This window comes from Giraffa tippelskirchi, chromosome 8 (genome assembly GCF_054371585.1).
Source record: "Giraffa tippelskirchi isolate mGirTip1 chromosome 8, T2T-mGirTip1v1.2.pri, whole genome shotgun sequence".
In the NCBI taxonomy this organism is placed as follows: domain Eukaryota; kingdom Metazoa; phylum Chordata; class Mammalia; order Artiodactyla; family Giraffidae; genus Giraffa; species Giraffa tippelskirchi.
In genome coordinates, this window is record NC_137282.1 from 31,472,793 (window position 1) to 31,500,403 (window position 27,611).

The 27,611-nt window shown below is 41.5% G+C and overlaps 1 long non-coding RNA gene across 1 annotated transcript; it reads left to right on the forward strand.

Moving 5' to 3' along the window:
* The first annotated feature begins 890 nt into the window (after positions 1-890).
* Positions 891-8,964, forward strand: LOC145518165 (uncharacterized). The gene is made up of 3 exons (XR_014062667.1): positions 891-7,080; positions 8,225-8,345; positions 8,836-8,964. It is a non-coding gene; the product is annotated as an uncharacterized LOC145518165 (long non-coding RNA).
* Positions 8,965-27,611: the final 18,647 nt, after the last annotated feature.

A 27,611-nucleotide genomic window follows, 5' to 3' on the forward strand; every position in this document is an offset into this window, starting at 1 on the left:
CGCCCCTACTGTAACAACACAAAGAACAACCACACACCTCCACCATAACAGCACAGAGAGTCTCAAAATGCTGTTAGTTAGAAGTCCTTGCACAGAGAAAGAAGAAGCTGTGCGGCGCGGCCACTAAGATGGCCTGCAATGGATGGGTAAGAAAAGCCCTTTAAATGCATGGCGATCAGACAAAACCTGGCTGAGCTTTACTTCTGAATCACATTGTAAAACTTCCTAACCTCTCCAGGCTACAGGTTGAGCACATCCAGTGGAATGGAATTTACACTTGAAGGAAAAAAAAAAAAAAAAAAAAGGCATGTTGCGTTACCTGTCGAATAAAACTGTGACATGGCCAAAAAATGCGGAGCTGGTAGATCTCACACGGGGAGCCCTATGGGGCCTTAAGGTGGATTCACAAATTTTCTATTTGGTTTCTTGTTTAAGTGAGTTCTTTCTTTTCCTCCTTGATTTTAGGTGGCTTTAAAACTATCAAGCCAAATGGATTAAATTCCATGGAAATCATTGTCTCCAAAGGTTAAAAGAATGATTTCCTGCAACCAGGGAAAGGGACCAATCCTGTCAATTCAAGACTATGCCAAAGGTAAACAACAGAAACTCCACTCTCTGACCTGGGTTTCCTTGAGCTTGTTATAGTAATGCTTCCTTTGAGGATTTTGGTTTAGGACTGTTTGGGAAGGCTAAATTCAGAGATTCTGGAAAACAGGCTTGCTCTCAAGTGTCCTAGACTTAACGTTGTTTGCTTAAGACCTATTGTGCCATTCTCTCTTCCACTAGAGAAAAATAATAATAATAATAATAATAATAATTAACCGAGGAGTAGGGCTGACATTTCCTTCGCAGGCTGGAGCAGTGTAGCACTTAATTACCCACTGGGAGATGGGGGGAGAGGTCCTGTGCACAGTTCAGCTCTGCCCGAGGGCCCTAACCCAGCTGTCCCCGCAAGTACATGGCAAAAAAGACCTGCCAGGCCCCAACCTTTGAGCTGCACTGGAGACAAGGAGACCCCTATTCAACAAGCTGGTCAACAGCAATTTGGTTCTAAAATGTTTGTACAATGGAAACACTCAAGTCTTGGAAAAATGGAAACACAGGGGAGGAGGTAAATAGGCAGAGGGATATTACAAAGACTCAACCTGTCAATTTCTTGACAGAAATGCTACGGAATGTGAGTGAGGGCTTCCCAAGTATGAGACACAATAGAAGCAGGCCCAGTAAACTCAGCTAGTAACTCTCTAAGCTCGACAAAAGTCAGGGGGCATGCACAGAGGTTTTGCAAGCTTTGCTCTGTGCCCTCTGCTTTTCTGCATTCTTGATTGGCAATCCAACATGTCAAACTTTTCAATTAAAAGGAAAACTGCTTAAAGATCTGCCTTACACAATGGGTTAAAATGTAAACCATCTAAGTCACAGCCAAGCAGTTTCTTCCAGTCATCTGATGTTGGAGAAACACGTATTCAGCTCCAAATGAGAGTTCTGCGCCCCGGGGAATACCCAAAGCTTGGCAAGTCAAAATGAGAACTTCTATGGCCTCCAGGCTTGTCAGAGCTTCAGGGCTCCTGGTCCAAAGAGTTGGCTGAAGGGAACAGTGCAAAATCCTGATACACAGTTCCATCCCCTGCCTCCTCCCATTCACTTCCCAACTACTCCATACCCCCTACCTGGTAAACCAACCTCCAAGCACTGAAAACAAAACAGAAAGAATTAATGGCCCCTGTTCTGTTTCATTATTTATGCCCTTCTCATGTACCACACCAACCAAAGGATGCTCTTTGATGATTATATCTCCAAAGAACATTACTCTGATCATGGTATGTGCTGGGGAACCATAGATAATTAATCAGTCAAACTGAGAGATATGGATAAGAATAACTTTTGGATTTTGTAAAAGTAAATTTAATGCATAAAACCTGCTAAGAACTGATTAATCAAATAGCCTCTTTTCACTCCTAGTGAAAGCAAGACATAGACTACAGCTACCTGCAGACCTGTGGTTTCATCCCAAAGAAGAGGAAAGGAATTGCGAGTTTATTTTTGCTCCTTTTAAATTTTTCCAAAAACTTAGGTATTTGCTAAACAGGTGTGCTTGGTATGGAAGTGTTTCCTAGTAAACACAATAGGAAATGAGTCACCGATTTATTTGACATATTTTCTGCTTGTCCTGTGATAAACTGGTGACTCACTGACCCATTGAGATCCCTATTTGTAAAGTTAGGACTGAAAAAATTCCGTACTCTTAAAACCAATAACACTGTGGAAATGCCTTCCCGTACTGTCCCCTCACACTGTCCCAGGTGAATCTTTACAATGAAGATTGTGCATGGTTTTAAGAAGGTCTATGTTGTGGGTGACAAGGGTCCTTGCAGTCTTTGTCTTCTGCCGCGGCCAAACCATGTGGAATTCTGGGAGTGTAGAATGGAGAGGAAAAAAGAAAGAGAAAAATCGAACCTTCTTTTGTTTCTTAAAGAAAAAAAGAGGGACACCAACAAAGACCTGTTTCCCTTCCCCTTTTGTCAAATGAAAGCTCTTCAGAGATGACTGGGCTCTTGTCTGTCACCGTTTGAATCCTGCAGGATGTTACTCCATGTGGTTTTGCTCTAAGTACACCAAAGCATCTGATATTTTTGAAGGCTGAAACTACTTTGTTGGTGCTCAAGGGATGTCTGTGAAGACACCCGATCCTTGGGAGAAGAGCACCATACTCTCCTCTCAGAGCTTGCTTTACAGACACAGGTTGGATGCCAATTTATCCATTTATCATAGACATGGCGGGGCCAGGACATCTGGGAGCGGGTGAATCAAGTTCCAGAATTAACCAAAGAAGAATATGCAGAGAATGGACAATCCCAGCTCCCAAGGATGCTGGCTTATTTATCACTAGGATAGTATTGACGACTGCATCAGAGACACTTCTGATTTCTGGTCCTTTCCCTCTCTCTCCCTCTTGCTTCTGGAAAACAGTTCTGAAAACCACCCCCTCCTCCGTAGTCTGAGATGACTACAGACTGGACAGAAGAACAGACACCGAACTTGTTTATCCATGTCTCCAAAGGTATGGGTTTTCTTATACGTAAGCTCAGTGCTCTAAGGAGATTGGGCCTTCTCCTTTCTGTTACTAATGAAAGATAAACCGAAACTGCTCTCCTAATAATTACCATTTTTAAAAGAAAGATGTTGAGCAGAAAGGTTGGAGGCTCTTTCTGGAAGATTAGCTCCACTAATCAGGGTGCAACAGAATAATTTTCCTCAGATTACTCTAATCACGTCAGAACATTTAAAAAGCTCAAGAATGGATAATAAAAGCAATCTCGTTCTTTGGCTATGTGCAGAAACACAGAACGTCCTCAGGCTTTAAGGAATACTATTAGGATTTTTGCAAGACCCTCTCGGTAACGTAAGAGCATGTCCACCGTGGCACACTGCTATGTTAAGTATAATGATATATTGTTCCCCCTTGGAAACAGCACCGAGCCGGGCACTATACTCTCTCACATTCGTTACTTAGTTTACTTTCAGCACACATGGGGTCGAATGGACCCTTTCATACTTGCTCGGGAATAGCTGATGGGGGTATAAGCGGAGGAAAACAGCAAGTGAAGCCGTCAAATGTTGAGAAACGGACAGTGCAGCTTCCCATTTAGCTGGAGATTCATTTCGCCACCGGGACAGGCTGAGTCCAAGTGTCTCCAATGTTTAAGGATGCTGCTGTATACAGTAAAATCATCTGCTATTGAGTTAGGATCACACATGCCAAGCACCTGCCTCCTGTAGTAGAGGGAATATCACACAAAGTAACGCGGGAAGCTTCCGCACCAAATCCACCGTTCATTACAGGGCTCATCAAGAGAGCTTCACATTTTCCCTTTCCCTGTGCGAAGAAAACTATTTCAGGTAACCTAACTGCAAGCAATTTTTATACACCAGACAGCACTTACACAGCTTATATATTTAACGAGACCGGAAAGAAGCTCATGGCATTGTTAAGAGTTATTTTTGCTCAGAACAGCTCATGACAAAGCGTGAGAGAGGCACGTCTGGCACGGAGACGCTCTTGCGCGGCTCCGTCCAGGAGGCACGCGTCTTACAGGACAAGCTCAAGCGCGGCCCGAGATGTTCCGGTGACAGAGCACCAGGGTCTCAGACATAAAGCGCTGAACCTTGCTCTGGGCCCCGGGCTGCTCCGGTGGAGCCCTTTGATTTCATCTGAAGCATTCAGAGAAAAAGCCCTGGTGTCGCTTCCCATTTCGCCCTGCTGTTTTTCCGAAGCAGCTGAGTGTGCTGGAGAGACAAACGCGCGGCGCAGAAACACATGGGGCGCGCCCTCTGGGATTTTCCCGTGTCCTCCACGTTAATGAAGATTAAAGTGTAAAAAAGGGCAGACATCAGAGGAACGGATAATTAATGATGATTGATGATTTACTTTTAATTTAAGCCCCACCATTAATTCAGGTAAAGCACACAGATGTTTGAAACTTCTGGGGTCGTGAAATTGTTTAGTGTTCAACGTGGACCGACGGAAGTCTCCACCTGCATTGGGGGGGGGGGCGATATTACCCGTAAAGTAAGTTTCACTGGGTGAATTTTGAAAGAGAAAGCTCCATCTGTTAAAGAAATACTTTTCCGTCTTTTCCTGGATTGATTTTTTTTTTTTTTTTTAAATCTCTGCCACTCTTCGCTGAAAGTCTTTGCTGCTTTCTTGGACAAAGATACTTAAGCAACTATCGCTTTTTGTTTTCTTTGAAAACCTTGGCTTTTTTGTGTTTACATGTAGTTATTTGCTGCTATTACAAAATAATCTTTCTCACAACTCTTTCTCTTGAGATACCACATAAGCAAGTACCCTTCGACAGTGGCAAAAGTGAAAAAAGTGACAGCAGGATCGGGTGGGCAGAAATATTCCAAAATTCAGGCCATAAATCCAGCAGCAGCACGCGCATCAGCACTTTCTCCCTTTTGCCAGGACAGCACAGCATCTCTGGACGCCCGTCCTTGCTGTATTGTCCAGAAATGGTATGTCAGGACCACGTTCAATGATAAGGCTGTTTACAAGGGGCAAATTTAAGGCATCTATGGTTCCTCAGAGTTTATCTCCCTAAGGATGGCAGAGCTTGAAGAGAATGGAGGTGGAAGGTTTTGCCAGCATATTGTAGAAAAGCTTAAAGCTTCATTTGCTGACCCAGACTTGCAAAGAACTTCAGAAATCAGGCAGCCTCATGGGCCCGAGTTCCAGGTGAGTATTTATTACCACGTGTATTAGGAACTAAGACATCAATTCTGACCTGAGCAATTCTAATGCCTCCACAGGCCAAATAAGTCAGGCGGGTGCTCTCTGGGTTTGAATCCTGGAAGTTTTGCTAAACTCCTCTCACCAAGGTTTGTGCTCCAGCAGCCTCTGCTCCTTGTGATATTTCTAGTTTTTATACTGTGATGACAAAGAGGTGTGGGTCCAGGGAGTTCAATGGCTAACATTTCCTCCTCTTTGCAGAAACAAACCAAAACTATTCAAATTATTCAGGAAAGCTATTAATATATGTTAATATTACTTGATCTTAATTTCCATGAGTACAAAAACAATCAAGCACCGAAGAAAAATGATGAGACACAATCACCTGTAGGCATAAAGTTATGAAAAAGAACTGGTGATCTACCCTAGTGCAATAATTACGTCTCTATAAAAAGTTAAAATAGTAATTACTGAAGTTTTATTTTTACGTATATTTGTGTCCTTTGCTTTGGAGCAAGCAGTGAGAAGGAAATAAGACATTTTGCTTCTACTAGAGGCAACAAGATGAACAAAGGGATTGAAGGAGACTAATGCTAGGGTAAAACTGATGGGTACCAATTATAAGCAAAGCTACAATGGCACCTTAATGTGCTTCATTTTCAGAGAAGAAAGAGTAAGTATGCATTTAAAAATGCATTCATAATTAAGTTACAAGGTGCAGCGCCCCCTTCCCCTCCCCTCTCCCTGACCCCTGCAAGCAAGCACACATTTTAACCCCAGAACACTACAGGGTCTCTGCCTCACTCAGTTTTCCTTTGACTTTGAGCTTTTGCTTTCATTGTTGTTCTCTCATCCCGCATCCTGCTGGTACAATAAGTTCTCACAGTAAGAAGGTGGTTTACCACCAATGTGCTTGCCCAGCTGCAGATTTCAAGTCTAAATCGCTGCTGCAAATCTCCTTTGTCAATGCTAGCAAATATTTGCTTTTCCTCCATGTTAAACATCTTTTTTGCTCACCTGTCTTGAGGTTTAATGCAAAACAAACTCTTTTATTAATTCTCCCTGCCGCCCCCCACATTGTATCTTCATGAATTACTCCATGTGTTTAAGCAGATTGCTGTGGACACTGTGCTGTGGGCAATTAGAAGCCTGGCACTTTGTTACACAGCTGGCACCCTGGATGGGAGAGAGAGATGCTACTGTGTGGCAAGAACCACAGAGTGCTATAATTCATGGATGTACAGGGATACATTTATCTGAGTGGATTATTTGCGGCTAGGAAGGGATTTTCATAAACACTTCAGCATTATAAAACCCGAGCCCTGTCTAAACCTAGGAAATGCCATCAGCAAGGAATATAGAACGTTTTGTCAAATTCTCAGTCTAATTTTATTTTTTAGAGGCTTCAAAAAAACCCTACATCCTGACAGTTCCCATATCTGTTAGTGAGGAATACCCGGTCTAAATTTTTACCATGAAAGCTAACGACCCTATTAACTGTAATTTGTTTACTCACTAGTCTGGAACAGTATTTTTTTTTTCCACAGGTACCTCTTTGATGTTCAAAATTAAGCTTCCTAGAGGCTTGAGAAATTAAATGCTCAAAGAGGTCAATTATACAACTGTTGCCTTAAAGACAAAGATCGCCACTCCCTTGTTGCTTTAAATTGACTTTTTTTTTTCCTCCTTGATGAGCAGATGAACACAAATACAAGATCACTACTCAACACATGTTAAGCTCGCCTCCTAATACACTTGGATGTGATGGATAGCTTTGAATGAGAGCACCTGGCGTGCTGAAAAGGGCTTAATTAAAACCGGCAAAATCGTCAACGCCTGTTCCTTAGGTAACACATGAAATCTACACCAAAATAATACTCACACTGGACAAAAAAAATAAAAATGAAAGGGCGTGTTTTATAAAAACAGGGAATTATTCTATATCACTTGCAAAGCTCCATGAGGTAGAAAATGTACTCGGGGTAGTGTATGTAAACCATTCAGAGTTCTCCCTATGGTTCAAACATCGGCATTATTATGAAATAGTTGTGAAGTGGAAAAAAAGCATTCTGGTTACCAGAAAAATAAATGAAGGAGCTGATTGTAGGACAATGGGAAGATACTAGGGGACAAAACCCTACCATAGACGTGTGTGTGCAAAGAAAGCCTTTTTGGTTAATATCCTGGGTCTGGTAGCATTTTTGTGATAATAGGTAACAAAAGCATTTTGCAGCGAGACAGCCTTGCTCTGCGGGGCCGATACTAACATTTACGCTCTCCTTTCATGCCTGACACAATCTCTGTGTGCCTTCTATAGATGTGCGTAGATGGATACCTATTCTCCATATTCTGGGGGTGTCTCCTTCCATGATAGGAGTTTTCTTTGACCTTAGAAAAGATTAATGACTCCAAAATACATAGATAGTGTATCTACAATTTCAGGTGCTGAAAACTAAATAAGAGAATACAAATTCCTCAACTCGAAAGTGGGTCAGGAGTTGAAATGCCTCATCTTCTGGTTTGAGAACAATCTTCCCCTCTATCTTTTACTGACCCTAAGACAATTTTTGGAGAAGGCAATGGCACCCCACTCCAATGCTCTTGCCTGGAAAATCCCATGGACGGAGGAGCCTGGTAGGCTACAGTCCGTGGGGTCGCTAAGAGTCGGACACGACTGAAGCGACTTGGCAGCAGCAGCAGCAGCAAGACAATTTTATTTTCTAGTTCTCTCCAATTTCCTAGTTTCCGTCCAGTTACACTTGTTCAGAATATAATTGTAGCTCTGTGGCTGCTGAATACATTGAAGTATACAAAGCAGAGGATATGCCCTGGATTTTAAGGATGCTTAAAATGACTGCATGAGGACTCAGTACAAAACAGGTGGTTGAGTGTAGGACCTCAGCTGCGGGATTGGAATCCCTACTCTGTCATTTATTAAGTGGGTCTCTGTCTTATGTTATCTCTGGGTCTTATGTTATCTCTGTTTTGCAGATAAGGAAACGATCTACTTTAAATAATCCACATAAAGTGGTTCATAGCTAGAGCCTCATAAATCATATTAATTTTTATGGGACTGATCAACTACCTGTCCCACCAATGTCCTTGTTCCCAGGTAAGATCGGTTTCCAGGCCTGCACTGATCTGGAGCGGCGCTGTGCCAAAGTCCTCCTTAGGAAAAAATCAGTAATACTGATTCTGTGCTTAAAATCTTTGAATTCTGTTTACTAGGCATTTGGGGCATTAATTTTGATTAAAAATACCACTGCTTTAATATATAGTTTGATGACTTTGTGGGGTGCCTCTTAAATTTTGTGCCTGAAATGAATGCCTTACTCGCTTCACCCTAGTCCTTAAAAGCACATGTGGCGGCCCCAAGCATATGCTTTTAAGAGAGCTTTACGAGCTTGAATAAACCTCTGTGTGTGTGTGGATGCGCACGTGCTTAGTCATGTCTGACTCTTTTGAGACCCCATGGACTGCAGCCCACCAGTCTCCTCTGTCCATGGGACTTCTCAAGCAAGAATACTGGAGTGGGTTGTCATTTCCTTCTCCAGGGGATCTTCCTCACCCAGGGATCTAACCTGTGTCTCCTGCATCGGCAGGTGAATTCTTTACCACCAGTGCAGTCTGAGAAGCCCTGAAGAAACCTGGAGAGGCTGCACACACTCAGAGACAGCAGGGGATATGCCATATCCAGTTGAAGGACAGTTGGTTATTCTTGGCACCAAGAGGCAAGTAGGATTTCTCTAAGCTATAAGCAGAGACCCTGAGGCTCATGTTGCCTGGTGCCCAGCCTGCCTTGTTTGGCCTGGGACCTGATAAATTGTGCTCAGGATGCTCTAGAATTGATCAACTTTCAGAGTTTCAGATCTCCTTAAGATCTGTGAGCACTGACCAAAGAGACACGGAGCCTTCACCAGTGTACAGAAAGAGCCGGAAAGGTGCTTTGTTACTATGTAATAACTGCCTTAAACTTAACTCTTTCTTTACAGGGTTCAGAATAATTTCTCATCACCATTTATGCTAACAGACAATGATAAGGACATGGAGATGTCTAAAACCACTGATTCACTGCAGAAAAAGGGGTACTGGACAGTGTTACAGAAAAAGTACCATGCCATGTGTATTTAAAGGGTAATTGGAGATATCTATTTTGAACCTCAACCACAATCTGTGAGTACATTTTAAAGTCCCCTTTTGAGGTAGAGAAACTGAACAGACATTTTTCCAGAAAAGAAAGAGATTGTCAAGAAGCATATAAAGAGATGCTCAATATCACTCATCATTAGTGGTTTAGTCGCTAAGGCGTGTCTGACTCTTGCGACCCCATGGACTGTTGCCCGCCTGTCCATGGGATTCTCCGGGCAAGAATACTGGAGTGGGTTGCCATTTCCTCCTCCAGGGGATCTTCCCAACCCAGGATGTGAACCCAGGTCTCCTGCATTGCAGACAGATTCTTTACCGACTGAGCTACGAGGGAAGTTAGTCATCTTTAGGGAAATGCAAATCAAAAACCACCTGGAGATATCATCTCACTCCTATCAGAATGACTATCACCAAAAAGACAAGAGATAACAAGTGAGGTTGTGGAGAAAAGGGAATCCTCATGCATTATTAGTGGAAATGCAAACTGGTGCAACCACTACAGAAAACAAAGTGAAGGTTTCTCAAAATATTAAAAATATAACTACCGTATGATCCAGCATTTCTATTGCTGGGTATTTATCTGAAAGAAATGAAATCATCATCTCAAAGTAAGATCTGCATCCCCTTGTTTGTTGCAGCATTGTTTATGACAGCCAAGACATGGAAATAACCTAAGTGTCCTTCAACGGATTAAAGAAAATATTATATAAATATCTCCACACTGGAATACTATTCAGCCATAAAAAGGAAATCCTGCCATTTGCAAAGACATTGATGAAACTTGGGTGCATTATTCTAAATGATACAAACCAAACAGAAAAAGACAAATACCAAATTCATTATATTCTCACTTACATGTGGAATTGAAAAAACCGAGCTCATGAATACAGATCACTGGTCGCCAGAGTTAGGAGATAAGAAGGTGGACAAAATGGATGAAGGCAGTCAAAAGGTATAAACTTTCAGGTATAAAACAAAGGTTAAGTGACTGTGATATACAGCTGGGTGACTAAAGTTCATAATACTGTATAGAAGATCTTAAAAGTTCTCAACATAAGAAAATAAAACTTTGTCATTAGGTGTTGGGTGTTAACTAACCTTATGTAGTCATCATTTTTCAATATAAACATATCAAAGCATGATGTACACATGAAACTAATACATTGTATATGTTAATTACATGTCTCAATAAACCTAAGGAAAATAGTCCCTTTTCACCATTTCTGTAGGGACAGAACATGAGAGGCAGAAAACAGAAAATAAGGAAAAAGAAACAGAGAAGATGGGTCATTGCTAGCTTCTTACTGGCAAATATTTCCAAAGCTTATTGGAGAAGACCCCTAGAAGTACACCTGCTAGGGACTTCCTGCTTTAAGTGTGGGCACTGAGCATATAAGAAAGACAGTGGTGTGCAGTTATCGATATAAACTGTAATGCAAGAAGGGACAACTCCAACCCAAACCAGTTGCCACGGCAAGGACAAAGACAAAACCACAGTGGAATGTTGGCCAGGCAAGTATAAAAATACTGGCCAGAGAAAAGAGAAGCAATTCCCTCACCACTGTCAGATAACCATACGATCCAGCAATCCCACTCCTGGACATACATTCAGAGAAAACCATAATTAGAAAAGATACATCCACCCCAATGTTTACTGCAGCACTACATAAATAGCCAAGACATAGAAGCAACCTAAATGTCCATCAAAAGAGAAGTGGATAAAGAAGATGTGGTACATATATAGAATATTACTCAGCCATAAAAGGAAGAATAAAATAATGTCATTTGCAGCAACATGGACGGACCTAGACATTATCGTATAAGTAAGTTAGAGAAAGACAAATACTCTGTGATATCAGTTATATGTGGAATCTAAAATAAAAAAAAATGATAGAAATGAACTTATTTACAAAAGAGAAACTGGCTCACAGACTTCAAAAACAAACTTATGGTTGCCAAAGGGGAAAGGTTGGGGGGTATTAAATCAGGAGTTTGGGACTAACATATGCACACTTCTATGAATAAAATAGATAATCAACAAGTCCCTACAGTATAGCACAGGGAACTCTGCTCAGTATTCTGTAATAACCTATAAGGGAAAAGAGTCTGCAAAAGAATGGATATGTGTGTATGTGTAACAATCACTTTGCTGTACACCTGAAACTAACAAAACATTGTACATCAACTGTAATATAAAATAAAAACTAAGAATTCTCATGCACTGGGACTGTATGTCTCAGCCCCACCACATATTATATGTAGTTGCTTGTATATAGTCATGCTTATGAAAGGGTCAGACCATTAAACAAGTGCTGGTTTTAATGAAAAGCTGACTTGGATTTCAGCCTTGGCCCCACCACTTATTAACGGTCTGTGTCCTTGGGGAGTTCGCTTTACCTCTTGGCTTCAGTTGTGGATGTGTCCTAAGTCTTGTGCACTCTTTGTGACTATATAGACTGTAGCCCGCCAGGCTCCTCTGTCCATGGGATTCTCCAGGCAAGAATACTGGAGTGGGTTGCCATTTCCTCCTCCAGGGGATCTTCCCAACCCCAGGATCGAACCTGCATCTCTTATGTCTCCTGCATTTGGTAGGAGGGTTCTTTACCACTAGTGCAACTTTACCTGATCTATGAAATGGAGATAACCAAGATCTGTCTCCCAAGTCTGTTCCAAGTAGTGTCATAATATGTAGGAAATTAGGTTGCCTGGAACTTTTATTCAATATCCAGTCCTTATCTCCATAGTGTCTACCAGGCAATGGGCTTGGCATTAGTAAATGTGAGAATGTATAGTCAATCCCTTTAATTCATACTCTGAAGTGTGTTTTAGTCTTTCTAAGTAGACTGTCTTATTGCCTTAGATTTTGTTACAGTGACAGGACTGAGCCATCAATGGCAGTCATGCCTGGCAATCCAGAGGAGACAGATCTGGCCAGAAGCCCCACCTTGCCCCCAACACAAGTACACATGCCACCCAACAAGACTCACGGCTGTCTAAAATAATGCAACTTCAAAGCCATTGTCTTCTCACAAATTTCTGCAAAGCTAAGTAATCTAATGCAAACCTATTCCATAGATAGAAAATTTGTCTTTTTTTTTTTTTTTAATTCAGGAGAACAATCTAACTGTTTGCAACTAAGTGTGTTTCATTTTTTTTCTGTAAGAGAATTCACAGCAAAAGTACAGATTCAACTAAGCTGAAGAAAGAAGTGAAAGCTTTGAATATATGACCTTTCCTCCAAATCTGGAACTTTTAATATGATGATAATAAGGTAGGCACAGAGTAAGTCAGTGAACCAAAGCTCTAAAAAGACTCTGCTACTACAATTTCAAAAATGGAATTACAAATCCTATATCCTCCTAGGAACACACACCACTGCTCCAGAAATGGTCTGAGTTGAAAATGAGAGTCAAACCTCCATTTTCAAGAACCTTATCTGAGTCAAGTTTTTAAAGTAGTAAGAGTGTTTACTGTTTTCCAAAATCTGATTTCTTGTTTTATGTTGCAGCTGAAGGGCGTATTAGTTACTAAGTGTTGACAGGATTACCGCTGGTGTACTGGTGGTATTTCTTGATTACACTTGTTTTTAAATGTTTCTATAAATCTCCTAGCTGATTCTGAAAATAATTTTCCAGTAAACTTTAAAAAGTCATTATTTTTTTTTTTGCAGAATTTTCTAAAAAGAAAGGGGGAAAAAAAAGCTTGTTGAATGCTATGCTCTGAACTACCCACTCATATGGCCAGTTTGAAGGTCGTTGGACTTATGTTTAAAGAAAATGAAATTTAAGTGGGAACAATTACAGGAACAAGAAAGTATGCAATGTGATGATACGAATAATATGCAGGGAGAACGTCCTATTAAAACTTGTCTATTCTGTACTTATGTGAAGTTTTACTTTTTATGTAAGCTTTTTTTTGGTATTTCATTTTGTAGGTAGTGTGGAAACTGAGATTTTGGGTTATTGATTGTATTTTTCTTTTATTAGGCTAGGAGTTTCCCATGAAAAGCTCTCCTATTGTTATTAGGTTTATGAGATTTACCTACTGAAAACTTCTTGAAACTATTTCTTCTATTTCATTGATACATTTTTTATCATGAGCAACCCAGAGGAATAACGTTTGCTTTTATTTGAATTTTCTAGGTTGTGTTAGTAAAGAAACTGACTTTAAACTCTGAGGGCTCTGGCTAATTTTTGTTTGTTTTGTCTAAAATTTACTTATAGTTACTCTGCTTCTCAACAGTTAAGGTAGAATGTGTAGTTTCTACAGAAAGTTTGAAGATTAATAATATTTTTAAAGCCTATAGTTATATGCTTATATTTGCTTTGCATGTAATTTTATCCCACTCAATTAAAAAAAATGATGTATGATTGAGAACTTGGCCATAGGAACCCTGTAAACCAAGCTCAGCTCAGCAAGCTGAAGACACCCAGTAACAACTGACTAAATGATTCAAACTAGGGGTAAAAATGCCGCAGAGATGTTTTAGAGGAAACTTGATGCTATGCAACTTTTTGTAAACCATGGTAATATCCTCCTAAAATATGTAAGTTGCAGGAAAAAATGTAAGTGGACAATTTTTTACCTTTACAATAGAGATTTAATGTAATCAAATACCCCTGCCTACTTGTTTCTTTCCATTTCTGCCTGTTCCAAAAACAATTATAGTCTCAAAAAGAAAGCATAGTCACTTAATTAGCATCATTCTACATCTGCTCCTTAATAAATCAACATGATAAATATGTGTATCATCCACATTCTGGGCTATTTCTAATCTAAATGGGTCTGGACTCAGGCACCTGATACATTATATAGGAACCAGAGGGCAAATTAACACCATGATGGAGGAATAAAATGTACTTCACTATTTATTATTTATGTTTGGTTGTTTCCTATGAAAACACTTTTAAGTGCAATAGATAAGCAGGTTCATAGACCTTGCAGCAGAAATATGTCCTGGTTTCAATTGTAGGTGGAAGTCTAGGAGCCTGTGTGATAAAGGGTTTAGCCAAGAAGTCAAGTTTAGATGTTTATAAGCATTGAACTATAAAGAAATGAACTTTCCTATTGAAACATAAGGGAGGAAACTATGGCTGAACCACCAGACAGTACAAAGGTCTGAGTCATAATAAATTCATAAATACACACTTTATGTTATAAAGATACATCAATTCCACAACTTCCTTCACTCTCGCGTGCCATTTGCTTTTTAAGACAACAAAAGGCATCTGTTTCCACTGCTGGCACTTCTCAGCTACTGCACATACTTCCTCTTGGGAACACAGAGGTAATAATACAGTCCTTAGCCTTAAGGGAATGTGGGAGATTCTTCTTCAAGAGAAACTTTAGGCAAACAGAGGACAACAATACAGAATAGTGGCTACAGTAGAAATGGTGGGGAGAGAGTGACTCAGGCTGACTGCCTGAAGGAGGAGAGTGTAGGTAGGAGAGTAGAAGCTGCCACTCCAAAGGTCTCTCTGCCATGTGGGTTATTTCCAACTGAAAACAGTCAAGGCCCCAAACACTTGGAAGAATCTTTGATTTTCCCCCAGCTGCCTATGGAGAAGGGCGTGGCAACCCACTCCAGTATTCTTGCCTGTAGAATCCCACAGACAGACGGCCTGTTCAGAAAGGAAGTCATCACTATGGATCACTCAATACCTGTAGGAACAGGGGGTGTGAACATGCAGGAACCCCTCAAAGTCTGTTAAAATTTTTCTCTGGGTCTCACTGTCTCCGCCTGGCCCAGCAAATATGTGTTTACCAAACATCGGCTTTTCCTTCTGTGTCCACTGTCTTCCTCCCCTTCAAAGCCCCAAACTCCTACCCTCAGCGTCCTTTGTCTTTAGCTGAGGGTGGTTTTAAGGTGAGAGTTTACATCATTTTGGTGATTTACTCAGCTTTCCTAGGTCTCACCTACACACACACATAAACTTCCTTTTGATTTTTATCCTATTACTCTGTCTCCTGCAGGTTAATTTTTCACCTGGACAGAAGCACCTAGAAGGAAGGATGAAAATGTCTTCCTCCCCAAGAGAACCCAGCAGGGGCCACCATGTACCCAAAGGAGTTTTCGTGGCTGGGGCATTGGCTTCAGAGGATGACTGTGAGCCGTACATCATCAAGACTTTATAGGGCCGGGCTGCACGGTGAGGGCTCTGTCCTGAAGCCAATGGAGAGTCCACTTAACGGCCATGAACCCAGGTGGGCCCCTTGGTACCCAGAGCCGACTCCCAGAGGCAGCGGCTCACTGCTCAGCCAGGTCTGGGCAATAACGGACTTTAGGCCAATTTTGTCTCTGCCGCATCCTAGTCTTGCCTGGCGCTCCTCTACCATGGCTGGATGCCACCCCCTCATGTTCTGACCAAGAGGCTCTCCAAAGTCCTCCACTTCAGAACCCCTTGACTCCCTGCTGCCCACAACAGTCCCTGCAAATGGCTTGTACTCACTCTTTACCCCTCATCCCAGAATGAAAGAGAAAATAACCGCCTTTGTGGAGGAGACGATCTCCTGGGATGGGGCAGTCCTACGGCACCAACTCAACTTCAGTTATAACAGCAACAACTATTTTGATCAATGTAACCAAGAAACTTACACTTAACCATTACAAGTGGTTAATGGTTTTAAAGCATCACAATAATAGCCATCATAGCAGGTGTTTTGGAATCCCCGCATCCTAGACGATCAAGATACAAAGAAGTGGCCCATATGAGGGTCACGCATGCTGCTCTCTGAGGCCTTAGCATCCTCCCTGGCCCCGGAAGGGCTGCAGTCACTGTACACAGACTGGGAGCTACTGTGAATGCATTCCCTCACATCTGCTCTTTCCTCTCTCATCACGGATGCTTTTTAAGGAGTTAAGGAACTCTTTAAAAACAGAAATTCTCTCCTCTCACTTCCAGACTATTACATGTATCTTACTCTGGGTTATTCACTCAGATATTTTTTTATTTTTATTTTCTGCATTCTGAAGCTATTTATACATACATTTACTTATTTATGTACTTGCTTCTTTAAATGTGAGTTTATTGATTAGTCATTTGAATACTCAATGAGTATTTAAAAAATAACATTTTTCAAGTAATTGTAATTTATCTATCTTTAATAGATTTTACTTGTTTGTTTAGGAAAAGTTTATATATTTTGAAGTTATCATCACAAAGTACTTTCAGTTCTCTGGAGAACTGGCAGGTGGATGAAGCAGAAAGTTGTACAAAGCTCTGGGGGCAGTAGCGGAATCTCTCAAAGGCTTTTTCTCCTCCTGTTTGTACCTCAGATTGTTTTTCCTACATGTTTAAAGGGTTTTAAGCCTGACTTTGGCATACAGTGGCCTTAAATATCATACCAATGTTTAAAAGGAGAGAAAATGTAATTTAAGATATTTTCAGCTGTGAAAGTTAACTACCAATAAACAATGATGCCTCTGTGTCACTATTTCCACTTCCTGTAATAAGCATTGTATACACTCCCACATAAGACATTTAAACCAACACTGGATTTGCATATGGAGGAGAGGGTGTTGAGCGCCAAAGAGTGAACTTGACTATTAACGCAGATAAAGCTTGAAAGGAGCAAAGTGAGCACTTAATTGGGGGGTATGCTGGCATCTGTTCTCTGGCATTTAGTTTTACTCTCCCATCTCACTGTGATGATCTACTCCAACGAAATAAATTATAGACTTACCAAAGTCCCCAGCCTTCCCCATACTCCTGATTTCAGGAGGACTGGGCCTGAGAAGTCACATGTGCTGCTGAATGAACTACTTGATTGCACCCACTCTTTCCTAATTTGTGTCAACTTTGTCTAGAGATCGCTCACCCTTAGCACCTCGATAAATTCTTTCCTCTGTTCTGCATGGTTTTGGCCAAAACTGACATCATCCATATGGACTGAGAGCAAGGCAGCTGTCAAGTTCTGTTTCAGACCTTCTAATTTTGTATCGTGACCTTAATAAGACTCTCCTGCTGGGTGACAATCACCTGAAAGAAGGTCAGTCCTGTGGGTGAAATCTGTAAACAGCAGTGATACTGCCCTAAAATGAAATGCACAGGCTGTAAAGCTTTCTCTAAATGTCCATTTAGAAGTGGGCAAGGAGGGAACAGAGTGAGAGGAAGGTCCAAAGCACTGTTGAGAGATCTAAGAATTACCAAACGTGTTTTGTTTTTTAAGCGTAGGAATGATGCTTCAGCTCTAAAGGCTAAATTTCATAAACTTCAAACTCCATTCAAGAAAGCACTCATTTCAAATTTTCCATCCCACAGAACAAGTCAGACCCCTCCTCAGTAACTGTCTCAGTTAATTCGACTGTCTTACACTCACTGCACAACTTTATTGCCCGATCTTGACCTCTATAAAACAGGGAAGGTTGTCAAGAGCTACGATTTCTTTAGATCACAATAGTCAACTGTCAGTTTACCCCCTCACTCAAGAGTATGTGAAAGTTCTGTGTTCCACGCAAAATTTCTTTTCTCCCCTGTTTTTGGGTGGACAGCTTAATTAACTATTACTCTTATTGCTTTTATTACCTTTGAAACAAATTTAACATTCTTCCATCGCAAGAAATTGCTAGTCAAAGAAGGGCAAGAGGCAGAGGGAGGTTAGAGTCGCTATAGATGCTGTTGAATTTTTGTTATCATTTCTCCCTTCCTGACTTCTTTTTTAACCCTTGCCAAAAGAAGTGAAATAATCCCAATCATCACTCTCTATGTCCGAAGTGTTTTTGGAGTCGCTGAAAAGAGTTGATTAGCAGCAGTAATGAGAGTGCCAGACAAATTTGACCTTGCCAGCATCAATGGGGCAGATGACATGAAAATAGACCAAACTGCATGCAACATAGGGAAAGTGGGGCAAGATAAGGGATTGGGCCATCCTTGGTGTTTTCAGCTTTCTCCCGTGTGACAATTAGCGGTTTAAAATAATTCGCAATGTCACACTTCATCCTCGGATGGATTTATCAGCATTTTTTTTTTCCAAAAGTGGACGCACAGATGAAGCCTTCTGCACAATTAGTGAAACCAGTCACATCGTCAACATCGCAGCAAACAATGAAAAAGCTCAAGAATTCCTCCCTTGCCCCGGCATCCTCCCGCCAGCCAGCCTCAAAATACTGCTTGTAAGGCATAACGCCCACTTCAATCATGTCAGCTGCTCATCATTAATTGCTTCAGAAAAAGACAATATTTTACCCATCCTCTTTGGAGTTCGAGTGTGAATGGGGAAGCGAAAGAGAGGGAAAGTGAGTGAAACATGAAAAGCTTGATTTGTTAGGACCCCTGCTGTCTGAAAGGAGATCAAAGCTCAGAGGGAGGCTGTAAAACAGCCGAATGCCTGGTACTGAACCATGGCCCGTGGCAGCTGCTCCCGGCGCCGGCTCACAACCCAGGTGTGCCCCTACTCCACTCTGCCAGCTGAATCCTGGGAGTGGGCTACTGCGCTGTTCCTTCATTATTTCAGAGGCAGTCACGGAGGAGATGCCGGCTCCATCCATCACAATGCACAAATTCGCAGCGCGCGGATTCAGCACAGGCCTAATTAAAGCTTTTCCTTTCATTTGTGGAGATAATTAGACTTTCATCTCACCAGGAAGCTTCAGAAAGATCTATTTCTTTCTTCAATAAAAGCTACATCAAACAAAAGCAGATTTTAATCGCCTTTTCTTTGGGGCATGAGTCAATAATGAAAGATGTCAGCGGTAACAAAAAATTGTGTGCAGAGGAAAAAAAAGGGGGAGAGGAGGAAAAAAAACGCGTAAGCAATGTTCTTTAATTAACATCATGTTTGCAAACACCATTAATTTCTCTCATTAAAATGATTTTTATCTGCAACTGATTGTTGATAAAACAATCGATTTGAGCATCTCATCTGTTTCACCGCTATGCAAGAACCCCATCTGCTGTGCCGTAAAGCAGTAATCACACAGGCTGTAAAGCAACATGTGAGAACAATAAAAAAATGCATGTGTGTGTGTGTGTGTGTGTGTGTGTGAGGGATTTGTGAGGCTGACTGCAGGGCAAGCACCACCTTTCCACAGGACCTGTATAAAAAATGATTTGGTGTTGGGCTATAAGACAAAACATCACAAAGATCAGAAGTGCATAAATAAAAACACAAATTAATATGTGCAGGCAGAAAAGACTCCATCTGTGTTTAGGAATCATTCTGTAAACAGATTCTGAAAAGGAAGGCAGGGAATTTAGATGCATTTAATAGTGTGCCATTGGCTGGTGTGATGTAATTGTAGATGACACACATGCAGCTTCTCTACTCTTGATAGCTGTCTCAGTTTTGCAAAAGGAAAATGCTCACCCAGATCACTTCTTGACTTTTGCTTGTTCTCTCCCCAAACTTTAGAGATGTGAGAAAAAATACTTCTGTGGGACGTAGATGAGCCAGCACGTGGAACCAAGGTTGGAGGCAGAGGATTCAAGAGCGAGTCTATTTTGGAAAAAGGCAAGGCTGGACCAGAAGCCACTGAATCAGGAGTGGGGGCCAAAGTGTGTTTTTTCACAGAGAGAAAGGGTGTGCACAGATCACCCAGAAGAGCACAACTCAGCCTTTTGGAAAGGAACTTCAAGGTGGTCGGGTCCAAGTTCTCACTGGCTTCTATACCATCAAATGGTTCCCGTTGCTACTTCAGAAATTCCTATAACTGTGACCATGACTATGGAACGCTGGCGTGCACACCACTTACAATTGTTCTAAGAATTAGAAACTTCATTCCTTTAGTAGATTAAAGACCACCTTTCTCTTCATTCTAATCTTTGGTGAGAAGTGTGAATTTCAGAGCCCCAGTCTCAGATAAGAACATTCCTGTCTGGTCTTTCAGTCCTGAAAGCGTGTCTACGCTGCCCTTGCCCCATGAATTCTCCATGATAAACACCTATTTCCTGCAGGCAGTCTTCAGTTAATAATTTTTTTCCCAGCTTTTTCAAGACCCCAGTCTTTTTCGTTGATACATCCCAGGGTGTCAATTTCCCCACTAAGATACAGAAATTAAGAGACAGAAATGAACCGTAGTTTACATAGTTCACATGTGGGCAGAGCAGGGCTTCCCTGTGCATCTTATCAAGTAATAACAAAATGTCAAAGATTGAAAATGGACTTTTACAGGAAATAAGAATAGTTTCGTGATAAATCAAAACAGTGTTTTGTACCCAGAAGTTCCTAACCATTTATGGCATGCTCAGAACTCAAAGTTAGCAGGAGAAATATGACCCTCCATGGATCCTGCCATTAATTTAAAACTATTGTTGTTAGGTCATTACTTATTGGGTTGGCCAAAATGTTGGTTCAGATTTTCCATCACATCTTACAGAAAAAGCTGATCAAATTTTTTATCCTATTCAGTTACATAATATATTTGTCTTTAAGACTGTAAAATTTCTGCTGATGATAAAATCTTATCTTCATATTATCAACCCCAGCCATTAAAAAGGAAAAAAAAGATCTTTATCAATCCATCAATTCATCAATAGTCAATTGTCAATTCAGTTCTCAAGACTGGAAATAATTCTTTAACCTATTAAAGAAGTGCTTAATAACCAATAGAAAATGTGATTTTAGTATCTTATACATACAAGCAGAGAAATGAGGTTCTCCATTTGTTAGCTTTAGGATATAAGAGTGTAATTTTGGCTGATAATATCTGATTTTTTTCAGCAAAATATAGAAATGTACTAAAATCAACTTGAGAAAGAAGAGTTTCCTAAGTAAATGCGTGGTACTTTGCAAAACACTTTGTCATTGGGTCATTAAACTTAGAAAGCTTAAGCCTCTGGTTCTCCCAATTTTCTGACTAAAAGAAAAGCAGACACCTTTCCTATATAGCCTATCCTACTAGAAGTCACAGAAGATTCACTAGAAATAAATGCAAAGGCAACTATTATTCATTGATCAGATAATAATGGTGTGGCATATCTCTACAAAGTGTACTTAAGTTTTTCCAAGGTTTAACGGGTGAGAAAGAAATAAGCAGCTTTTTTTTCTTTGAAAGAAAAGAAAGAAAAAAGAAAGAGAGGGAGGAGGAAAGGAAAGGAGGAAAGATGGGTCTCAACAGTTCGAGTAAATATTAAGCTCAATCCTTGCACACTGTAGGAGCTCCAAATGGTATTATTTATTTGCTGTTGGGCGCCAAAGTTACAACTACAAAAAAATAAATAAAACAACCCTTCAATTATCTATTCAGGATGTACTGCCACACCTGCTGCCTGCTAATGCTACAAGCATTTTCACAATTTCTTCCTGTTCGAAGAGCAAATAGTGCCATTTCCAATGAGAGTGCTGTCCATTAGCGCACAGATGAGAAGTGCTCAAAAGTGGTGCTGGCGGTCCCCAGAGGCTGGGCCCCTCACCGCACACCTGATATCGAGCAGAGCAAATTGGTGTCTTGAGGTCTTTTCAGAAAATCAGATTACGTGCATGGCAACACCAGGCACCGCTGCTATGCCATCTGCCTGGCCCACACCCGGCGCATTTAACCCCAAACGCTTTCTCTGGAGTCCAATCAGTGTGTTGTCTTGAGCCAGTGTTTCAGACTCTGTCAGACAAAGATCAATTGCATGTCATCGCTTGGGCTGGCAGGGCTAAATAAACAAATTTATGATGTTATTAGGGATTAATAGGATTTAGCAAAATATACAACTATTTGTGACTTTCATTCTTGGGAATTATCTTGATTTCTTAACTCCAAGAGACAGAGGTCCCAAATATACACAGACTATCCCCTATTTAAGGTTGGGTCGAGGTCCTAACATGTTCAGTGGGTTGTTTAGAATTTAAAGTGTAGAAAAGGTGGCTTTGTTTCTAGTCTCTCCCCCAGAAGCTGATTTATTCCATTGGCTGAACTCTACAACTACTAGAGTTATCCTGAATTCTGGGTCTTGAGAATGGGGGGGGGGGTGTCACATGGTCATGTAGTAGGAGGGGAAGAACAGGATGGAGTAAGGAAGAAGTGGAGGAGGGGAAAGGAGAAAGCAGAAGAGGGTGGGAGGAAATGCAGAAGAAGGAAGAAAGAGGAATCAAGCTCAAGCACGAACACGGCGAGACTTCCTACCATTTACAGCTGGGAGCTGATGGCGGCCAGTGAGGTTCATCTGAAACTTGGGTGCCTCCAAGTCAAGGGCTTGCTTTTACTCAGAATGGTTGCCTGGGTTTCACTGGACTTGACACTGGAGGCCACAAGGACACACGGTGAAAACGCCTAGTTAACAAGTTCCATCCTCGCTCGAGTGCAGCTCAAGAGTGAACCAGGTAAGGAAGCTGAAGCGTGCTGAAGGCGCAGTGCTGGAGTGGAGCCTGCCTCGTCACTAAAGCCGTGGATTAAACAGCAGGATGAGTGGGAAAGCTGCTGCCACTTTAGGAAGAAGAGGAAATACACAGTGTACTGCTCCGTTTGAGAACATTTTCAGCCAAGGATGGGTTGTTTCTAAGGAGCCTGACAGCTTTCTTTCAGGCAGGGGCTGTGAGGCAAATGCTACCCTCAGAAAGGAAGGGGTGGAAAGATGCTAAGTAGCAGCTGAGAACTGGTGGGTTAGACATTTCTGTCCCCACTGGGATAAACAGATCATTTGGGGGTCATGGATTCTGAGTGGAGAAAGTTTGGGATGAAACAAGATAACAGGGGGATCCCAACATCAGATGCCTTCTGTCTTCAGCTGGAGGGAACCCCACTTTGCCTTTGGGCCAGAAGAATTTGTTGGAAAAAAAAAGAAAACAGATTAATTATCTGCCTCTCACTAAATCGGCTTTAAAAACAGTACCTGGTCCCTTTCATCTTGGCAGATAATTCTTTCCGAGGGTAATTTGAGTCCTTTCCTTTTGCTGTCTGCAGATAAAAATGGAGAGAAGCAGAAAGCAAATGTATACCTGTAAAATATATTTTATTATACAAATGATCATGTTTCATCTTGCTGTTAGAGTCCCCAAAGTGCCCTCACGTTTTAAAGAAGTCACTGAAGGTCAGAGAAGGGAAGCTGTAAGTGGTCACAGCCCACAAGTGGTCCAGACCCAGAGGTAGCCTCAGAGCTCATTCCACAAATGTAATACACGTTCTCTACTGATTATAGTGGACGCCAAGAAGACACTCCTCACACCGCTTTGTGAAGATCAGTGGCACTGGGGCTCCATTCCCCAATGATGCCCCCTCTATCAGGGCAGCACGCCTGAGATGTTACCCCCTGACTCCACCCTGGAGGAGTTTCTGAAAGGACTGAGCTTTCTTGAACCTGACTCCCAACCCATTCTTAAGTTAGAGTCAAGCTTACAGCAATCAATGAAACCCAGTCTCCACCACCAAACCAAGCTGGGCTCATCCTGGCCAGTGGCCCACAAGCTAGGACACAGTTGTGGGGAATCCCCACAACCTCTGGTCCAGTGTTCCCAGAGTCCTTTGGCGACCTACACATCTATTCCCTTTAGTTGCCTAACTCTCTTGATTTTTTTTTTTTTTTCTTTTACTCCAGAATCTCCCATACTTGGAAAGGAGCCCAGCTTGACTGTGACCCATACAGCTTTATGTCTGGTCCCTGGAGCTAGATGACTAAATTGAGCTTTTTAAATTATTATTATACTTTATGTTTAGAGCAGTTTTCGGACTGTCACTAAACTAGGCACAAAGTATAGAAGGCTCTCCTATATCATTTCCCACATATATAGCCTCTCCCCCATCCACATCCTGTACCACTGCAGTCTGTTACAATCGATGAACCAACATTGACACATTGTTGTCAACCAGAGTCCATAGGGTTTACTTCCTCTTATATATTCAATGAGTTTTGACAAATTATCCTGACATGTATCCACCATTCTAGGATCAAACAGAATGGTTTCACTCTCTAAAAATCCCCTGTATTCCACCTACTAAATGAGGTTTTGTTTCAAACTGAGTCCCCCAGACAGTGCATGAAGCTCAAAAAAAAAAAAAAAAAAATCAAGCAACCCAATGAAAAAAATGGGCAGAAGACCTAAATTGACATTTATCCAATACAGATGACCAAAATGTATGAAAGATGCTCAACATCATCAAGTACGAGAGAAATGCAAATAGAAACTACAATGAGGTATCACTTCACACCAGTCAGAATAGACATCATCAAAAAGCTACAAAGAGTAGATGCTGGAGAAGGTGTGCAGAAAAGGAAACCTTCTTGTACTGTTGGTGGAAAAGTAAATTGATACAGTCACTATGGGGAATAGTGTGGAGGTCCTTTAAAAAACAAAAAATAGAACTATCACATGACCCAGCAGTCCCACTCCTGGGCACATACCCAGAGATAACCACAATTCAAAAAGACACATGCCTCTAATGTTCACTGTGAGTGAGTGTGTACATATATATATATATACACACATACACACACACACACACACTATTGATACTACGTATAAAACCGATTACTAATGAAAACCTACTGCATAGCACAGGGAACTCTACTTAGTGCTCTGTGGTGACCTAAATGGGAAGGAAATCCAAAAAAGAAAAGATAGATATGTTTATGTTATGGCTGATTCATTTTGCTGTGCAGTAGAAACTAACACTAACAAAGTAATGCTCAAAATTCTCCAAGCCAGGCTTCAACAGTACGTGAATCAAGAACTTCCAGATGTTTAAGCTGGATTTAGAAAACGCAGAGGAACCAGAGATCGAAATATCAACATCTATTGGACCATAGAAAAAGCAAGAGAAATCTAGAAAAACATCTATTTTTGTTTCATTGACTACATTAAAGACTTTCACTGTGTGGATCACAACAAAGTGTGGAAAATCCTTAAAGATATGGAAATAATAGACCACCTTACCTGCCTCCTGATAAACCTGTATGCAGGTCCAGAAGCAACAGTTAGAACCGGACATTGAATAACAGACTAGTTCCAAATTGGGAAAAGAGTACATCAAGGCTGTATATTGTCACCCTGCATATTTAACTTATACGCAGAGTACATCATGCAAAATGCTAGGCTGGATGAAGTACAAGCTGGGATTGTACTGGGAGAAACATCAATAACCTCAGATATGCAGATAACACCACTCTTATGGCAGAAAGCAAAGAGGAATTAAAGAGTCTCTTGATGAAGGTGAAAGAGGAGAGTCAAAAATGCTGTCTTAAAACTCAACATTCAAAAAACAAAGATTATGGCATCCGGTGCCATCACTTCATGGCAAATAGATGAGAAAACAATGGAAACAATGACAGACTTTATTTTCATGGGCACAAAATCACTGCATATGGTTAGTGCAGCCATGAAATTAAAAGACACTTGCTCCTTGGAAGAAAAGCTATGACCAACCTAGACAGCATATTAAAAAGCAGAGACATTACTTTGCCAACAAAGTCTGTCTAGTCAAAGCCATGGTTTTTCCAGTAGTACTGTATGGATGTGAGAGTTGGACTATAAAAAGGTTGAGCATCGAAGAATTGATGCTTTTGAACTGTGGTGTTCGAGAAGGCTCTTGAGAGGCCCTTGGACTGCAAGGAGATCAAACGAGTCAATCCTAAAGGAAATCAATCCTGAATATTCATTGGTAGGACTAACGCTGAAGCTCCAATACTTTGGCCACCTGATGTATGGAGCTGTCCTGTTAGAAAAGACCCTGATGCTGGGAAAGATTGAAGGCAGGAGGAGAAGGGGATGTCAGAGGATGAGATGGCTGGATGGCATCAGCAACTTGATGGATGTGAGTTTGAGCAAGCTCCCAGAGATGGTGAAGGACAGGGAAGCCTGGCGTGCTGTACTCCATGGGGTCATGAAGAGTAGGATATGACTGAGCAACTGAACAACGAGAAACTAGCACATTGTAAAGTAACTATACTCCAATAAAATTAATTTAAAGAAAAAGCTGAGTCCCCCAGAATATCAATGCTGTTGCCCCAATTCTGAGACTCAGCTGGCCCTGAGAGTCTGCCTGCTACGCCCCATTGTCTTGAATTCCACTTAGTGTTTTGAACTTGAAATGGATGCAGGTCTATTACTCTGGATGCTTGTAATTCTTCAGGACTAGTCCTGCAGCTGAACCCGCAGCTCATCTTGGTTTCTTTCTCTTCTGACTTATTTGGGCTTCCCAGGTGGTGCGAGTGGTATAAAGAATCCACCTGCCAATATAGGAGATGGAAAGAGACGTGGGTTCGATCCCTGTGTCAGGAAGATCCCCTGAAGGAGAGCACGGCAACCCACTCCAGTATTCTTGTCTGGAGAATCCCATGGACAGAGGAGCCTGGTGGGTTACAGTCCATGGGTTCCTAAAACAACTGAATATGGCATCTGTGTCTTCAGATCCCCTAGCATGGACCTGCAGTGGCGGAGCTCATCATCACAGGCTCAATTTATTTTAATGTTGAGTTGACTGGATTGTCTGATCAATTCATTAAACTGCTCTTTTTCCCTTGGAATTCACAATTTTCAGGGAAATAGTTGGAGGTGCTCATGGTCATGAGTGGTCCCATGCATAGACAGGATAATTAATACCTGTACCATCACTGAGAGAATGTTGTAGGGCATGGAGCTGCAGTGAGAAAATTGACTTCAAAGGATTGGGCCGTTTCCCAGATCTTTGCTGCATCTGTGTCCCAAAGCCATCACTGAGGGAGGTATGACACATCTGCCTTCTCTTACCACCAGCCACCAGCAAGTCCCAAATATGTTGCCAAATCTTCAAGTCACCACTTGCAGCCAAGTCCCTAAGTCATTCTCCGCTGTTCTCATTTCTTTCCTTTGATTGGCCCAGAGAGGGCAGCTGGTGACTCTGTGAGGTGGGCCAGGAGCCAGGCAGGGGCGGGTAGACTGTCAGGTCACGGGCTGTGAAGTGCCGCCAGGTAATAAATGCCAACAAGAGATGAGGGGTCACTGAGAGGTGGGGTAGAGATTCCTCATGTCCCGACTGTCCTGCCAGCCCTGCATGTTTCAGTCTGTCTCTGAAAATAAATCTTGCAAGGACTGAAGAAGGGTCAGGTCCTGCCAGGGCTGTATGAACTTAACAGAACAAACCAGCAGTCTCTGGAAGATTCCAGAGCAAGTGAGTTCTAACCTTCTCTGAGAAAATAAAAAAAAAAAATATTGAACTTCTGAGTAGAGTAGCTTTAACTATTCTACATAAAGATAAATGCATGTGAGGACAAACAAAGGGTATGTATATACCACAGATAAGATCTCTGTGAGTTCAAATTTGATGATACAAAGTAAACTGGCAAGGAAGACTATTTTATGTTTCCTGTCTACATAGACATCTCAGTAATATGCA